This window comes from Aptenodytes forsteri, unplaced genomic scaffold (genome assembly GCF_000699145.1).
Source record: "Aptenodytes forsteri isolate BGI_AS27 unplaced genomic scaffold, ASM69914v1 Scaffold299, whole genome shotgun sequence".
Lineage (NCBI taxonomy): Eukaryota > Metazoa > Chordata > Aves > Sphenisciformes > Spheniscidae > Aptenodytes > Aptenodytes forsteri.
In genome coordinates this window covers 1794204-1810850 of record NW_008794154.1, presented here as the reverse complement: position 1 = coordinate 1810850, position 16647 = coordinate 1794204, and the positions used below count along the sequence as shown (strand labels likewise).

General features: G+C 42.7%; 1 long non-coding RNA gene across 1 annotated transcript in view; it reads left to right on the top strand.

Annotated features, from left to right (window-relative positions):
* Positions 1-3450: 3450 nt before the first annotated feature.
* LOC103898694 overlaps positions 3451-16647 on the top strand; it is a 22802-nt gene continuing 9605 nt past the window's right edge. Inside the window, exons 1-2 of the long non-coding RNA XR_657562.1 lie at positions 3451-3858; positions 4783-4907. This is a non-coding gene — a long non-coding RNA (uncharacterized LOC103898694). The remainder of the gene's footprint in view (positions 3859-4782; positions 4908-16647) is intronic.

Here is a 16647-nt window from a genome sequence, read left to right as displayed (position 1 = left end):
AGTTTGTGTTGGAGACCTGTGCGTTATTTAGTGTGTTACTTGAGTGGTTTTGGGGTGCGTGTTGTGGGGCAGCTTTGTCTGATCTGGATGGAAAGGTGTCACTGGAGAGGTTTCAGCTGGGTCCTGTAGCTGGACCTGACCTTTGGAGGAAAACCCACGTATCCATCTTAGGGTATCTATGGATTTAGGGCTGAAACCTCTTTGTTCTGCAAACAAAAAGGTGGGGCCTTCCAGCAAACAGGAGGAAGGAAATGGTTCCTGTTCCGTTTCCTCTGAACAAGCAAATTCTCGTTCTGGTATTTTTATATAGCATCTGTGGATCTGTAAACATCAGGCTGTTCCCCAAATTATTAAAATCTGTGTTACTATAGTATTTTAATTAATTGACTTGTTTACATGTTTACAAAGCTCTGTAGATATAAAACAGCTGTTAATGTCAGTAATTCAGAAATAGTGGAGTTGGCATCCTGCATTTCTCTTGTCAGCTGAAATGGTGATTGAACATAACTGGCCACTTCAAATTAAGGTAAGTGAAGTAACTGCTTTATAGCAGCTGGGGTGAAATGGCTTACTTATGGCTGTTGCAAATTGATGAAAAAAAATCTCAGATGTCACTTAAATACTAACAGGAAATTGGTTAACCTACTTAATACTAAAGACTTAAAGACTTTTTAAAATTCTACTTTATTCACAGAGCCAGTGAATGTCTTAGAGGTGATTGTTACATTTTTATTTACTTAGATTATTTTATATTTTTAGATACATATATTTTGAGGTTTATTTTATAACGTAGCAGTGGGAACAAATCAGCTTAGATCTGTTGGTTAAGATGAGGTCTGTTGGGGAATTGTCTCTTAAAACGCTTTCACAGTGTTCCCTGTTGGCCTCTTCCACGCTGGATGGTTTTGCACAGCTGTTGGGCGATCTCTTACAGTCAGTATTTCTGAGTAAATCAAACCTGCTAACCTGAGTTTAAAAAACATCTTGTTTGGCTTTGCCATTGCTTTAACATGATCTGGCTGACTTGGGGTGACCCTCGTTTACTGTCCTGCAATTCAGACCTATCTCGAATATGAGGTTAAGAGTAAAACCTCACTTGTGATGCTTAGGCTATCAGAAACTATATTGCTTATAAAAAGAGCTTCCAAAAGCAGATTTTTCCAGTCTTTGTATATAAAATTCACTTAAAATAGTTTTTAGTGAGACTAGAGGTGATATCCCAGTGTATGAAATCTGTCAGAGATGATTGATACACATATGAGAAGCTGAGTGAAAATTGAAGGAAAGATATGGCATTGCCAGGCTTCATTTAAATACAAGAGCTATACATTTAGATTGATTTATTTTTATGCCAATAGGTTCTGACATAAATATAGTGATATATAATGTATTGACTATAATGTCAACATTATTTTAAAGCTGACTCAAGGAAAAATATCTCATTGTTAGTGCTGAAATATAATGCTTTGTTCTGCTGAAGGGGAAAGCCTAGGATCAAATAACCTTTCTTAAGGCCCTTTGTAATGTCTTTTAAAATGAGTGAATAACAACAGAGGTGACCTGTCTCGGGGCACTCTGTGTCCTGAAATTGTTTTGGGACTTTCAGGGCAATAGCAGACTGAATAGGAGAAGCACATCCCATGCCACTGAGGCTGTGGCTGTGCTCGGACAGCCCAGCCCCACAGCTCATGCCTTTGCCCTCTGTTTTGAAGTATCCTAAAATTGCATCCGCACTACACATGAGGTTGGCCATTAGGTTTTAATGCTAAACACAGTTTTATACCATGCACTATGCATGTTGTACTATGTTAAACTAATGGGTTACAAGTCTGTTGGCAATGTGCTATTGCCCTCAGCCTGTGCTACGATGTCAAATGACCTTATTTGAATTTTGCTTTGAGGTCTTTAATTTTTTTGTGTTGGAGCTAACCTTGCTAGCGGTGGAGGAACTACTAGATGTTTTGGGGTGAAAGGATAGCTCTTCATTGAATGACCAGTCCAGTGCAAATGGGATTCACCCTTTTTCTTTACTGCCTCTGTTCTTTACTTTCTGTTCTGAATTTTCCAGGTCAAATCTCTGGATATTCAGTGTAGTAATATGACCTTCAGGACCTGGTTAACTGATGTTGGCTGTAGCCATTGGAAGTCAGTGGAAACCGCAGGCTCACAGTGGGTCTACCTTTCTCAGCCCATGTTCCTCTTGGTCCCCAGGAGGAATCTTCCAGCCCACTTCTGAGTTAGATCCACTTCTTCCATATCCTTCTGTATTTGCTTTATTTGCTTTGTTTAAAAAAACCCAACCAATACAAAGCAAAACAAAACAAAAAAAAACCCAAGCAAAAAAACCCCAAACCTGAAAAGTTTCTTTTCCATTAAACCACTTATCAGTGTTCAGTTGACTGATGCCTTTGCATTCACTCAGCGTAGGTATGAGAGCTTTGCTGTGCAAATAGTGGCGATGCTGGCACAAGGGTGGCTGCTGCACGCGGGGCTGGTGATGTGGTCCCGCCATAGCCCATGATGACAGAGAGCAATTGGGTTAACTGAAGGCTTTTCTTCTATTGAGTATATTGTTTCTTAGCTTGCATTTAGTCTGCTTAAGTTATGCCAAGCTGTATCAGTTTAGCTTAAGTCTACCTTTGCAAATTTTACCAGCTTTCATCCCTTTTTATCCTTAGCATCTTTCTAGTAACTCATTCTGAGCATGTATAATGTGTGAAAGTGGTTGTGGCTCATTGCTTGGTGTTGTAGCTAAGAGGCAAGGCACTGTCTGCAGTTCTGCTTGGAGCCTGCTGTTGGTGTACCACCTTGGAAAAGCCCCTTAGACTGGTAATGCTGAGTTTCTTAGGTGGCCTCCGGGTGCAGATGTGCTGAGCACCTGCAGCCCCAGGAGCGGACGGTAAAAGCTCCACCTGATTATCACTTCTGCAAATCACTGCTAGGTAACTTCATCCCAGCACCCACAACTCATGTCTACGTCGGTTTTAGGTTGGCTTCAGCCCACCGGCAGGGAAGGGCAGTTGTCAGGAGCAGGGTGTCAGCAGAGGACTCGTGACTCCCTGGCTGTGTAGGAAGCCCTGCTGGCTGCCTGGGAGAGTGGGGATGCTCAGGAGCGATGCCTCTGCCTGGGGCTGGTTCTGCCTTAACCACTGAATGATGCATTAATAATTGCATATATGCATTATAGCATATGACCATAATGGCATTATGGTCACTTCCATAATGCTATACCTATGTGTTTTGGTACATCGGTGACTGTGACATATCTATTCATGTATGAATTGTTTTAAAAGTCAGATGGAGAGTGCTATACATAAATGTAAGTTTTTTCCCTTTGCACGAAATTATTTTTTTCTTTCTCATTTTCTCCTGCATTTTTTCATTTTCACTTTGTACAGTCTGCTGATGTGAAGAGTTTATTCATGAGGTTAACCTAATTACTGTCTTCAGAAACAAAGCCTGTTTCTACAGTGAATATCCTTTTGATATCCATCATCTGAATATTGCCTAATAAAGTTAGCAAATGGCCTCCAAATGAACCAAAATGATTCAGTATCTCATCTAGCAAAGAATGTATTATGGTTTTACCGATACTGACAGAAATGTTTAAAATTCTCAATGCATTCCTTTGCTGGTGGATTAATATGCATTTTTTCTGTCTTGAGATGAAAAACACCGTCTGGATTTAATGCAACACTTACAAAATTGCTGATGTGAGTCTCTGTTAAAGCTATTTTATATACACACTGGAGAGTTTACCGGAGACAACTGGAAAGTTCACTTTGAGTAGCTCCAATACTTGTAATCAGTAACTAAAATGTATTCATGGAGCTGCAAGACTAAAAGGCACGAATTTAAGTGCCTTCATATATTTTCCTTGCTTGGAACAAAGGTGATACATTTTTCATGTAAGCAAAGCTCCTTGGACTTGAGTATGCTCTGGGGAGATAATTAAGAAAGATCAATATATACTGATTGATTGTGTTTTGACCTGAGCATACACTCTCTGTCCACATGTTGTGATGGCCAAGCTTTAGAGTGCGTGGCTGGTGGCTGGATCCCTGAGCTGGCTTAGCTGCTGCTGGAGTCATCTCGTAAGATCTCAACATTGGGTTGACATGAGTATTTACATTTGGTCAGACTTCTCTGGCTTTTGTGTGAATGTTGGTTTAAAAACCTGACATAAAAGCCCATTTCAGCCCTTCCTGGTACTTGTCTCAAGACAAATATTCCTTGCTCTACTCCTTCATTTGTCTTTTCTTTCTGGGGAGGAACAGAAGTGGTAAGTGAAGACAAAAATGACCTTTTTTCCCTTTGACTTCTTGGACAACAAAATTTAGATTTAGCTTGCCTTCTCTGAAGCAGAAACCCAGCTAATCCTGTTAAAAAGTGTAACCAGCAGATTTCAATGTTCTCACTGCTGCCTACCTGCTTGGTTCTTGCAGGTATTCATTGAGAAGACTGGAGTAGCCTTTAACTTCTTAATCTTCCATCTCTACTTGGACTGGAACTTTTATAGATAATTTAATTTAATTATAATGTTTCTTTATTGGAAAATATTAGTTTACAGAAGATTTCAGAAAGCACACTGACGAACTGCCTTGTTCCACTGAGTGCAAAAATCCAGCATTAGGCAGTGATGATGTTCAATGCATCCAAAGGAAAATCATTGTTTCAGTTACTTCTTAAATAGCTTTCTGGTTCGGAAAGAGTATTTGAGTTAATGGTAGTTTGGCATCATTATATATTGATGGGCTCCATCTGATTTATTTTTTCTGGCAGTTATCTACTTGCACGATGTATTATGCCTGACCGTTCCGTTTCCTCTGCTATTGAGTGGTAGATGGTGGATTAGTACCTTGAGCGGTTGCATGGGAACATAATGGGATCTTGCATCATTTTTAATGGTGAGTTATGGACTGTCATGCAGAATATCTGGACACACTTAATAACTTTCTGACAACAACTGTAACAGACATAAAGGTATGTGTTGTCACTGAGCTGCTAGAGAGGCAGGCTCCTGCTTGCCAGATGCTGTTCCACTGCACTGAATTATCTTTCTAGATATTTTTGTAATTACAAACTTTTTCCTAGCTCCAGTAGTGCTTAAATAAAAAATTGATCCTATGGAATTATATTGCTGAATATTAGCTGGTATTTATTTGCAAGTGTCACTTTGGGGTGTCTAACTTGTCCGCGAGAGCAAGGTTTTCTGCTCAGGCTGCAAAATGGTGCAGTAAAAATCAGTGATTGATGTTTATTATTAGATTAAATGGTTTAGCTGTGGGGATCAAAGATATAAATTACAGCCCTCCCCAAGCTGTGATTGGCCACCAGAGATCTTTCAAAGTGCCAGCGTTTTTTAATGAGATCGTATATTTTCAAGCCTCTAACGGTATCAACTTTTGTAGTTTATTGAAATTGTGTTTAAAATAACAGCTTACCAGGTGTCAAATATATTGGATATCTTTTGTATTTGCTTAGTCAAACATCCTGGAGGAAAAAAACATGAGTTAAAAGCGGGAATTTTGATTCCCAAGCAAAGTCTGAGGACTTAAAGGAGCGTGAGGAATACCGTATTCTGCCTCTACACTGGCGTAATTTTTGCTGCTTCTGGTTTTTGGTCATTTCACTGTAAACACGAGGCCTCAATGTGCAGCAAATGCAGATGCTCTTGGGCTCTCCCTCGGGCTGCCGCTCCAGCACGCTGCAAAAGGGAACCATAACCTGGTTATTCACGGAAATTAAATGTTTCCATTCCCGAGCCTCATGGAGAGACTACAGCGTTAGTGTAGTATTGGTTGGATCAAAGTTTAATGGTCAGCTTTTTCCCTGTTGGGAGAATGGCCCTGGTGACACCAACATTTTCCCACACTGTTCATCAAAGTAGAGGAAACTGGAGATTGCTTTAAATGGCAGAAGAATGTAAACGCCCTAATATTACTTGCTTATAGCTGATAGGGCATGCCCTAAATATCAAAAGCATAATATTAAAATAATAGATATTTGATGAAAGGAATACTGAAATAATCTTGTTAGAGAGTTTAAGAGCAATCTATCTGAAAACTAGCAGTCAAAGAATAGCTAAAATTTAGTTTGCCGTTAGAGAAGACTATATTTGTTACTTGCTATGGGAGATTTATAATTGGGGTAAAATCTTAACTGTGAAAGCATTAATCTCAAGTACAGTATTGCAGCATCAAAAGCACAACATTGTCTTCCTGCCCCCAGGACGTTCTTTGTTAGAAAATCATTTGTTTTACTCAAAGGAGGTCTTTTTTCTTTTTATATTAAAAAGTTCGGTCTTTTTTTCCTTTTGGCTGCATTTACTCTCAGGAGATTTTGATTAAGCAGCTCAGTTCAAAAGAGTTTGCACTGTACAGTCATTTTTTGGGGGGAGAAATCATTAGGCGTGCTGTGGGTATTGCAGCTGCTCAGCTGGGGGGAGTCTCAAAGCAGGGTCTCTTCTTCCATTCCTCCTGCATCAGCACATCGGATGCTTTACCCTGGGCATCAGGGTAAACGAGGGGCTTTTTCAAAGTTGACAAATTATTATTTAGTGATGTGCAAGTATCAATTGGTTGATTTGCAGCCAATCGTGCAGGTGTTATTTCCCTCATTATACTGATGTGGGAAGGACTTGCCCAAAGCCTACCTCAGGCATGGGGGGGGGGGGGAATCCTGTTTCTGCACCCTGCTTGGTGTATACTCGCTTCAGCATCGCTGGAAGGACATAACTGAATGAAGTAATGCTTGCTGTGACAGGTTCATACATGGAGCGATCTGGTCCATTGTCTAGTCAAATTGGTGTGTTTTTTTAAATTATTTTTTAAAGGCTAAAATGAGCAAAAGCAATCTGTGACTACTGCAGCGGGGGCAAAGCCTGATGTGTAGCGGAGATCTGCGCTCAGTGACTGGGCGCTGGCGTGGGGCTGTCAAGGAAGCTGGCACTCCCTCGGTGCGAGGAGTGGCCCTTGCTGCTGTAATTGCACCTTTACCTTGCAAGCCCTGGTGGAAAATAATTAAATTTCATAAAAGCCTGTCTTGTTTTGAGCCCCTGAGGGTATCAATTAAATGTAATAATGGTAACTGCAGCTTTTAAGCAACTATGTAGGGTTGTTTTTTTTTTTTAAAGAAATGAGGTGAAGTCTTTTGCACAGCATGGAGCTGAAGACTTTATTTCTATGTTCCCCTCACTGTAAGTACCACTCCTGTAAAGTCTCAGGAGGAGCCCTTTATGCCCAAGAAACAGAGGTAGGAAGATGTTCAGGGGTTTCTTTGGTGGCCAAAGGCAGGTTCTGGAGGTACCAAGCGTGCCCATCTGTCCTGGTTTTGGCAGGGATAGAGTTAATTTCCTTCCTAGTAGCTGGTACACTGCTGTGTTTTGGATTTAGGGTGAGAACAATGTTGATAGCAGACTGATGTTTTAGTCTGGGAGGGGGCACAGCTGGGACAGCTGACCCAAACTGGCCAAAGGGATATTCCATACTATGTGACATCATGCTCAGCATATAAAGCTGGGGGAAGAAGAAGGAAGGGGGGGACATTTGGAGTGATGGCGTTTGTCTTCCCAAGTAACCGTTACACGTGATGGAGCCCTGCTTTCCTGGAGATGGCTGAACACCTGCCTGCCCATGGGAAGTAGCAAATGAATTCCTTGTTTTGCTTGTGTGCGCGGCTTTTGCTTTACCTATTAAACTGTCTTTATCTCAACCCACGAGTTTTCTCACTTTTACCCTTCCGATTCTCTCCCCCATCCCACTGTGGAGGGGGAGTGAGCGAGCGGCTGCGTGGTGCTTAGTTGCCAGCTGAGGTTAAACCACAACACCATCATTTTACGTTGCTTAGCTGGGATATGCCATATGTGGTAACCTTAAACTGCCCGAGCCAGCTATTGCAATTCATCATCTAGCATCTTTAGGAATAAGTCGCCATAGATTTTTTTTTTTTTCCTAGTGTCTTGCCACAAATGAATGCACCCCCTACTCCATGCTTAGAGGTGATGCAAGGATTTCTATACCTCGGGATATCTGCTTAAAAAATAAATTAGCGTGGACTACACCCCTAATGTGGAGTTTGGTCCCTTTGGAGAAGGGGATGCTTGTTGCTGGGCTGCAGCTTTGTTAGCAGCAGCAGCATGAGCTGCTTTATGGGAGCATTCGAGAAGCAGCATACACCTTCTGCAAGGTTGCATCAGAGGGAAATAAAACACCGAAATTATCCTAATAAATTATAATAATTGTGCCTGGCAGCATGCGGTAATTTAAAATAGATTAATCTAACAAGCTTTAAATATGAATAAATAATAAACATCTTCATGCATTGGGAATCTTATTCTACTTAATTCTGAATGAATATTAATTACCCCTCATAAACCCAATGCAAAAATCGATCCGTGTGGAGAAGGCATGAGGTATTAAGTATACCAAATTGGACAGTGCCCAGATGAATATTCTCATCATCAATTAAAGTCGGATTACACTGCTGCTCGACTCTGTCACTGGCTGCCTGGTGATGAGAAGCAGGCCTTAAAACGGGGTCTGTGCTTGTTGCGGTTTATATTCAATTTTGTATCCTTTGTTTCCTGACAGGGTTGGCTGGCTGGCTTACTGCTGGGTGGGATGGGTCAGGAATTACCTACTGTCCCTGTGAGAAAGGAGGAAGCCAGAGGTGATGCTTGGCCATCGGAGTGGTGGCTGGTGCCAGCAGCCAGCATCCCCCTGTGCCACGGCATGTCCTCCATCCTGCCTGCGTGCAAATCCATGGAGCTGAGAATCGGGAGTCTCGCCTCCTGACTTCTGCAGGGATAAATACCACAGAAAAACTTTCTTGCCTGGCAAAATGACCTCTCGGGCCACAGTGACATTTTGGGTAGGGAGAGACACCGTCCCAGGTGGCGGTGTGATGCTCTGGTGCCTGTTGCATTGCGCCTTGTGTGTGCAGAGAGTGGGGATTTCAACTGGAGCAAAACTGAAGACCTGCTCAGTTTTGAGTTGGAACATATGGAAGATGGATGAGAGGGAACATCTGCACCATCTGCTGTAGGGGAGCTCTATCCTTCATCCTCGCACCTCACCGTGTTGCTGTTGTGTTTGGATGATATCCTTCATTCCCTCCCATTATCACCATTCTCCGAAGGCCAAGTCTTTCTTTGGCAAAATGCTTTGCTTAGCAGTAGACTGCATGGGGAGCTCCTAAATGAAAATATCCTCTGCTGCCTTTTTCTGTGAATGGCTTGGGCAAATATATTTTGCCTGTACAAGCGGGCATTGGGATCTTGTTTTTGGTGAACATACACTGCGTGCCAGCATGTAAAATGAGCTGGGGAGGATAACTGGGGTGTTTGGAGATGCAAAGTCACACAGGGGCTGAGGTGGGGAGCTGGCGGGAGATGCTGGCTGCAGCATGGGGCTTGGTATGGCAGGAGTGATGCTCCTGCAGGAAATTTCTCAGTAAAACTGGGTTTGTGTATGGGAGGGGACAGCCCAAGGCAGGTGCATCGTGACCAGCGTACTCCTGGGGATGCAGGGATGGCGTTTTGCATCTTGGTTTGTCATAAAGCCTGGCAGAGTTAAATGAAGGTCACCGGCTGTAAAAAGTGACAGGGACATTTTAAGATGTACTGTAAAATAAACTGTAGCCTAGAAAAAGCTTATGATAGTATCTGCTGCAGGCTTTGGCCTCCATTTTAAAGCTGCCTTGATCTTTTAACATGGAAGCGATTTGCCGCTGTTGTACCATGCCTGTGATCTGCAGATACTGTACTTAAAAGTGTTTGGAGGCTGCCGGTATGCTCAGGGTTTAAGGATAAGGGGGAAGGAGATTAGTGGGAGGAGGAAAGGAGAAATACTTCCTTGTGTCTTCCTGAGCCAGGCCAGGGGCTTGTTTCATGTGTATATTGAGTAGCTGCTCACGGACTGAAGTGTGCAAGTAAAGGGCATAAAGGAGAGCATGTGAAAGGGGAACGGATGAAGAGCACCAGGAGGATGTCGCTCGTCTCCCTGGGGTCTGTTCACCTGCAGATTTTTCTGGGACCTGGGAAGCCAGAATGCCGCTGGTTTGGTCCGACACCCGAAATTACATGGCTGTCTGGTGCTGCAGGGAGATGGAGTGACACTGTATACGTGTGCAAGGGATGTGTGTGTTCTTGTACAGGATAAAAACATGTTGGCTGGGAATTGTACAGAAATCTTTATGCTTTTCCTCTGCCCATGTTGTCACTCTTCAGTAAGCAGAAAGGTCTTCATCTACTGCATGTAAGAAGAGTTATGAGCTAATTAAAAAACCCTATCAGCCCCCAACTCTAAATAGTTCCCATTTCCCCAGAAACCAGCAATTAGCAGATGTCTGTCTTGCTTTCACCTACAGCTTAAATACGAAAGAAATAGCTTTGCTACTTGCAGCAAAATTCGAGAAGCATTAGCAATCAGCTTTCCATGCTGTCTTCAGTGTTAGAGAGGGATGGACAAATACAGCAACATTTGCTCCAGTTTATGAACTGGATCTCTGCATGCATCCTTTCTGAAGACTTAATAAAAGTTTTCAGAGACCCTTTACATGAGAAAAGAATTTTTAAATAGAAATGTAAGACCCGAACTTCAACATGAAGTGAGAACCACCCTGGTATCAGCAGGCCAGGAATTAGACTTAATAAGGTAAGAATAACAGATATTTTGAAGAACTTGAAAATATAGTGATTGCTTTAACGTTTGTATGAATTTGATGGGTTTGTGTATTTCTACTTATGGATATTTTCTGAATTTGCTGACAGGTCTTACCGAGATTCCACATTCTTTGGCTTAGGGACCGTGCTTTTTGTGAGGGTTGTGAAGAGCCTGGGAAATACGCTTTTGTACACAAATGGGCTTGCTAAATAACAGCACTGCATAAAAAGATGGCAAAAGGAGCAGATGATCTGTGGGCCAATTTCCCTTCTGCTTAGAGCCTGCAATGGTCGTTTACCATTCATCACCCTAAGGACAAATTCTAGCAGTGACAGGTACACATTTTTGCCAAACCTGACTTTTTTCCCCATTTCATTTAATACGTTTCCCCAACCAGCAGATATTGCATTTGTGGGGAAGGGGGGAAAAATCAGTATTAACATCTGCGGAGCCCAGGTACGGACAAAGGTTCATTGAGCTTTGGACCGAGACCAGCAGATGCCATCTCTGCAGTTCTCCTTGCCAGGGGAGGGTTTCCCAGCCCCTGCCCTGGGAAACAGAGAGACGGGGGATCCAGGAGAGGAGCAGGTGGTGGCTTACAGAGCATCCTGAAAGGCATTCACCTGGGGTAATTAATCAATATCTAATATCGCCGTGGCATCTCCTTGGCGAACCCAAGTATGCTTTAAAATCTAAAACACCCGTGGGAGCGGAATTGCCAGTTGGTTGCTGGTTTCCAGCTGGTTCATTTTCATTGCTCTGGTTGCAATGTTTTGTGCATGTTTTGAAGCACCTGTGGCACAGGAGGCAACAATGGTGCCAGCCCTTGCACCCTTGCAGCAGCTCCACAGCAGCCGTGTGCTCCCAAAAGCTGCCGTTGATGATAGCCAGTGATATAAAAACAAGGAAGAAGGGGGGAGCTTACACAAAAAGGGGGTTTGTAAGACTGGAAGCTTATAGGTTTACAAGTGTCTTTAGAGGATGCTTCATTGTAGCTTAAAGCATTAATTAAACGTATGGCATCAGGGTGTTGGGTTTTTTTTTTTTTTACAACGGGGAGTGCTGGAGTGAGGACTGAGTTGCAGCAGCTCATGAGGACGTCACAGCATTTGCATTGCTTGGGGACATGAGGCAAACCAGCTGAAGCATGTACAAAACACAGTGAATTTTAAACATAATTATAGAGTAGCTTGTTTTCATCCAGGGTTTTCTGGATGTATCTTAAATCTGACAGTTCCCATTAAAAAAAAAAAAAAATTATTGTCCTCCATGCTAACCTGGAGACCACTGGCCATATTTTACAGTGCAGGGATATGGCTTGATGTCATGGGGACAGAAAGCACTTGTCGGCATTTTTTTCATCTTAGTGCATGGGGGTGTGAGTGATCGCTGCCCGCTGGCTTGGCCCCTGCTTGAGTCAAACTGCTTGCTGCAGTGTGATGGGCTGAGCTTTTGGGCTGTTTCCCAGGAGAAGGCTGCTGAGCACAGTCTGCAGCGGGTGAACCTGGCATTTACAGGGCATCATCCTGACAGCTGCATGTAACTTGTGGTAAGGTACTGGGAAGAGTGTAAGTAGCAGCAATGTGGTCTAGCTGGGGAGTTTTAGAAGCATTTTTGTATAGCTCCATTGCCAAGGACTTCAGAGAGATTGCTCTTTGGTCTTCACTGCAAAAGGAACAAAGTGTTATGAGTTTGACCTGTCTGGAGAAGCAGTTCCTTTGCCTTGCTGTTGGGCAATATTTAAATCCTGCTGCCATACTGCACTGATCCCGAATAATTGCTTTAATAGCAGTCCTGGTGTAAACAGTGAGTAGGTTTCTGTCACTCAAGTAATGAAATTACATATATTTTTGCTGTGAAAGAATTTATCCCGCAGCTCGGTGTTGCCTCCCCAGGATGAGGAAGCTCCTCGCTCTGAGCCTGGGCAGTATAAGCCCGCATCTCCCAGGAAAAATGAATTACAGGGAAAGACAGGAGGAGGGCAGAGGTTTGGGGAAATAAATTCTTTAAGGCATCGGGGCAGTTACTTCTGTTAGACAAGAAGATTACAGGTTATTGCTTGTATTGTAGGCTGTAATTCCAACAAAATGTCTTATGGTTTCTCTTTGTCTAGACTCCTTTAGTAACACCCAGTGTGATTTCCCCTTTTACTGAGTAGCTGTTCTCCAGCTTAGGGTGATGCTCTTTCTCCATTTGATCATATGTAAATCGTATGGGTTTTGATTAGAAAAAGTCAGCAGCATCTTTCTCTTCCCTCCCCATCCCAGTCTATTTTGTGACCAAATACAGACTGCTTCTTGCTCTTCCCATGACAATCTCCTGCTTATTTACACTGGGTTACATTTCTCAATTTCCAGCAGTGGGTGAGAAGCTAACAGAATTTGTAAGGTAGGAAAAGAGTAGTTTATGAACCAAAGGTCTGAGTTCAAGAATACGAAGCACATCATCCCAGCTCAGCAAGGTGAGCCCTTGCTCTACCAGAGCTTTGGGAGCTTAGTTTCTTTTTTCTTTCTTTATATTTTTAAGTACACATGAAGCACTTTGAATGTCCCAGTACGCAGCCCAAGCTTCAGCCCTGTCTTTGTGCGAGTGCATTGCTCCTGGTGAGAAACGAATTTATGACGTCTGCAAGTTTGTCCGAGAGTGTTGTAGAGATATTTACCCTTTGGCAGAAAGCAAGTGAAGAAGATTCTAACACAAAAATAAGGCTTATAAACAGCCCAAAAGGGAAATCATTATGAAACCACAGCAGTCACAGTATCTCCACATGTAATGAAGGCGTTTTACTTGAAAGAGTGATTTGCAATATAGCAATAACTGGCAAAATGTGTACACTTAGGTCATAAACTCTCAGTAATGTGGAGCTCTAAACAGTTAGCAAAATTCACCACATCTTTATAAAGTGTGGAAAGTATACTTAAAGTATATATATGTATTTTCTACAGTGCAGTAGTTTCATATGGTTCGATCTACTGCATGCAGGCAATTTGCATGTGATTTAGTGCAATATTTATGCCAGGCATTTCATGTTGGTCTAAGTAAATGAAGTAGTGCTGGCAATCCTTTTTATTATTAATACCGCTAGAAGTAATGATTTTGTATACCAAGTTGCAGGTTTTCAGTGAGTGGATCCCTAGTTAATCTAATGTGTTTGACCTTCACGCTTAGCAGGGTGAGCTCTGATAGTCTATCCATTGTGTAATTGCTTTTTGATTATAATTCACCAACCCTGGTATTGTTTAATGAGCAGATTAGTATCTTGCTTGTGAGCTTTGGTTCATAACCATGGCTCTACTAAACATCATGCTATTTTGTCCTTAGTGAAATCACCATAGTAACATTGCAGGGAAAATAGTGTGCCTTGTATTTTTATCCTATGCTGAAATATCAGGGCTGGCTAATATCTTTCTTACTTTTGTTCACCTCTCATCTTTAACAATTGTGGAGGCCGGAGGAGGTTGTACCTTTGGCTTCAAGGTTGCAGTTTCTCCTGTGGATGTGGATACAGCTGGTCTGTGCAAGACGCTGTGATGCTCGTGGAGCATGGAGCATGTTGTGTAGCCACTCCTTATACCACACTGCTCTTTATCCCTTGTGCTGACCGCTACAAGCAAGATGAAAGGTAGTCCTTGTTTCAAACAACTGGTAATCAAATGGCACAAAACCAAACCCTGTTTTATGCATAGGCAATTGAGAAACTGAAGAGTAAATTTATTTCAGGATATTGTGCAGAGTATTGGGGTTGTATTGTGCCACCCTGGGGGTTTGCTGCCTGCAGAAGGTCTCTGCTCTGTGGGTCCTGTGTCATTCTCGTTAATTAATCTCCATGTTCAAGAAGCATTTGTCTGTTTAGATGGGTGTTTTTTGAAGATAAACTTATTTTCCCCCTTTCTTTCAAGAAGACTAAGCAATTTAGTTCACCAGCAGATCTGTGCATTTTAGGGGGAATATGACCGCAATTTTGTTGGCAACGATTGCTGAGCTCTGTTACCGTCAGGTTCAAAAGCATAAGCAGCACAAACTGTGCTGTTGCACCCAACGCAGCACATGGTGAGCAAGAGCATTCTTGTCCCAGGGAGGAGTGGGGTCCGGGATCAGTCGGCCCCTCCCAGTGCTGCAATGGCTGGTCCAGCTGTGGGGCTTCAGCTTGGGTTTCCCTGCTCATTAAAGCGTACTCCACTGTGTTATGTGAAATGAGAGAAAGCTCTTGTTCAATAATACATTGATAAGTTAAACTCTGTGATTCTGAAAATAATAATTGGGTTGCCAGTATGTGTTTAAACAAGGGATAAATTATACGTGGTTTTTGGCATGCAATTTCACCCCTACTGATCCAGAAACTCATTACAAAGGTAGGAGTGATCGCTAGCCAAGATTTCCAGCTTCCATTCTCTTTCCAATAAGACTTTATACTATTGCCTTATAATCTTCGGCTGATATCAGCATGTATCATGCCCTAACTGCCACGGGTGATAAAACGTTTGACAGTTTTCTGCATCTCTGTTAAATAAAACCCAGTAACGGTAAATCATCCAAAGCAATGTCCCTTGGCTGGGTACAGAGCATGTTGTTTTTCAGCCTGAACCTCTCCGAGATGTGGGAGGTGATAATGTGTGTTTCCCAGCCCCATGCAGCATTTCCCCCTTCCTCAGAAATACTGGGGATAGTTTTGGAAGCCCCTGTGGTTGCTGTTACGGCTCCTAAGCAAGGGGGATCCTCCTGCAGTGATTTTTCCAGGGAAGTTATGCTGTGTGGGTGACCAGCCCACTGTGGCCAAGCCACGGTGGGAGGCTCCTCCGCAAACCTTAATTCCTTCCCTACCCCCCCCCGCAAATAAAAATCATCTGCTCTACTTGAGTTATTTTGCTTTGATATGGAGAAGAATACATTAAATGTGTTCCTTGGACTACAGCTGAATAGTAGGTCAAAAACGCGATGGTATTTTTATTTCTGATTCGAAAAAAAAATTACTCTCTGGGGTGTATGCTGAGAGGTATCATACATACAGCTTCCATAAACAGAGCAGAGCTTTGGCAGGAGTTAGAAATCCCTCTTTGGCGTGATGATTTGTGACCGTGTTGCTGTGTTATTGGGTTGTCAACTTGAAAGAAAAAATACCCCTCTTTTCATTTATTATGCCTGGAAAAAGGGCTCCCATTGCTCTCCTTGCTCTTGTCTTCATTCATCACGATGTGTAACCCCGAAGTGTGTGGGAAGGGCTGGCTGCATGCTGCGATCTCTGCTCCCCTCCTAAATACTTCTGTAAGTTATGGTTTCACTTACAGCAAAATGGAAGGCAAAACCTAGCCTCTTCCAGCTGCTTACTTGCCATTTTTGAAGTATTTATGGGAGAAAATGGAACCCACATCTTTGAGGAAGAAGGCTAGGATGTTGGCTGGGATATTACTTGTAGCAATTCAGAGAGGGGAAAAAAATGGGCCACTCTGGGCTACCTTTGGCTTGATTTTTTCCTGTCCTGTGCAGAAAAACACTATTGGAAGACATGGGCCCAAAATCATTAACAAAACCATCTGCAGACCGTACGTTGGCACAGATGGGTGTTTTGCTTCAGTTCTTGGTTAATTGAAGACAAAAGTGTGTCTTTCCCTGCTCCTTATGAAGAGAAACTGTTCCGCGGAGAGCAGGAAAGCTTGTTTTGGTGCTTGAAGCAAAACATCTCCTCCTCCTGGAGCAGCTTGCCTGGTGGTGTGACCAAGGTCAAAACTGCAAGCGTGGGACGGGGCTGGAGTGGGGCTGGATGCCATCAGCTGGGGAGGCAGGGGAAATGCAGCTCCTGTCAAAGCAAATATCTGTGCGAGGAGTTTGTAGTTTGGATTGAAATAGTTTGATATACAGATAAATAATAGAAAAGCCTCAATTCATAATTGCATAAACATCCTGATGTTAAGCATCTTCACTGTTACAAAAATAGTGTGTGCTGGTTTTGGCTGGGATAGAGTTAATTTTCTTCATAGTAGCTAGT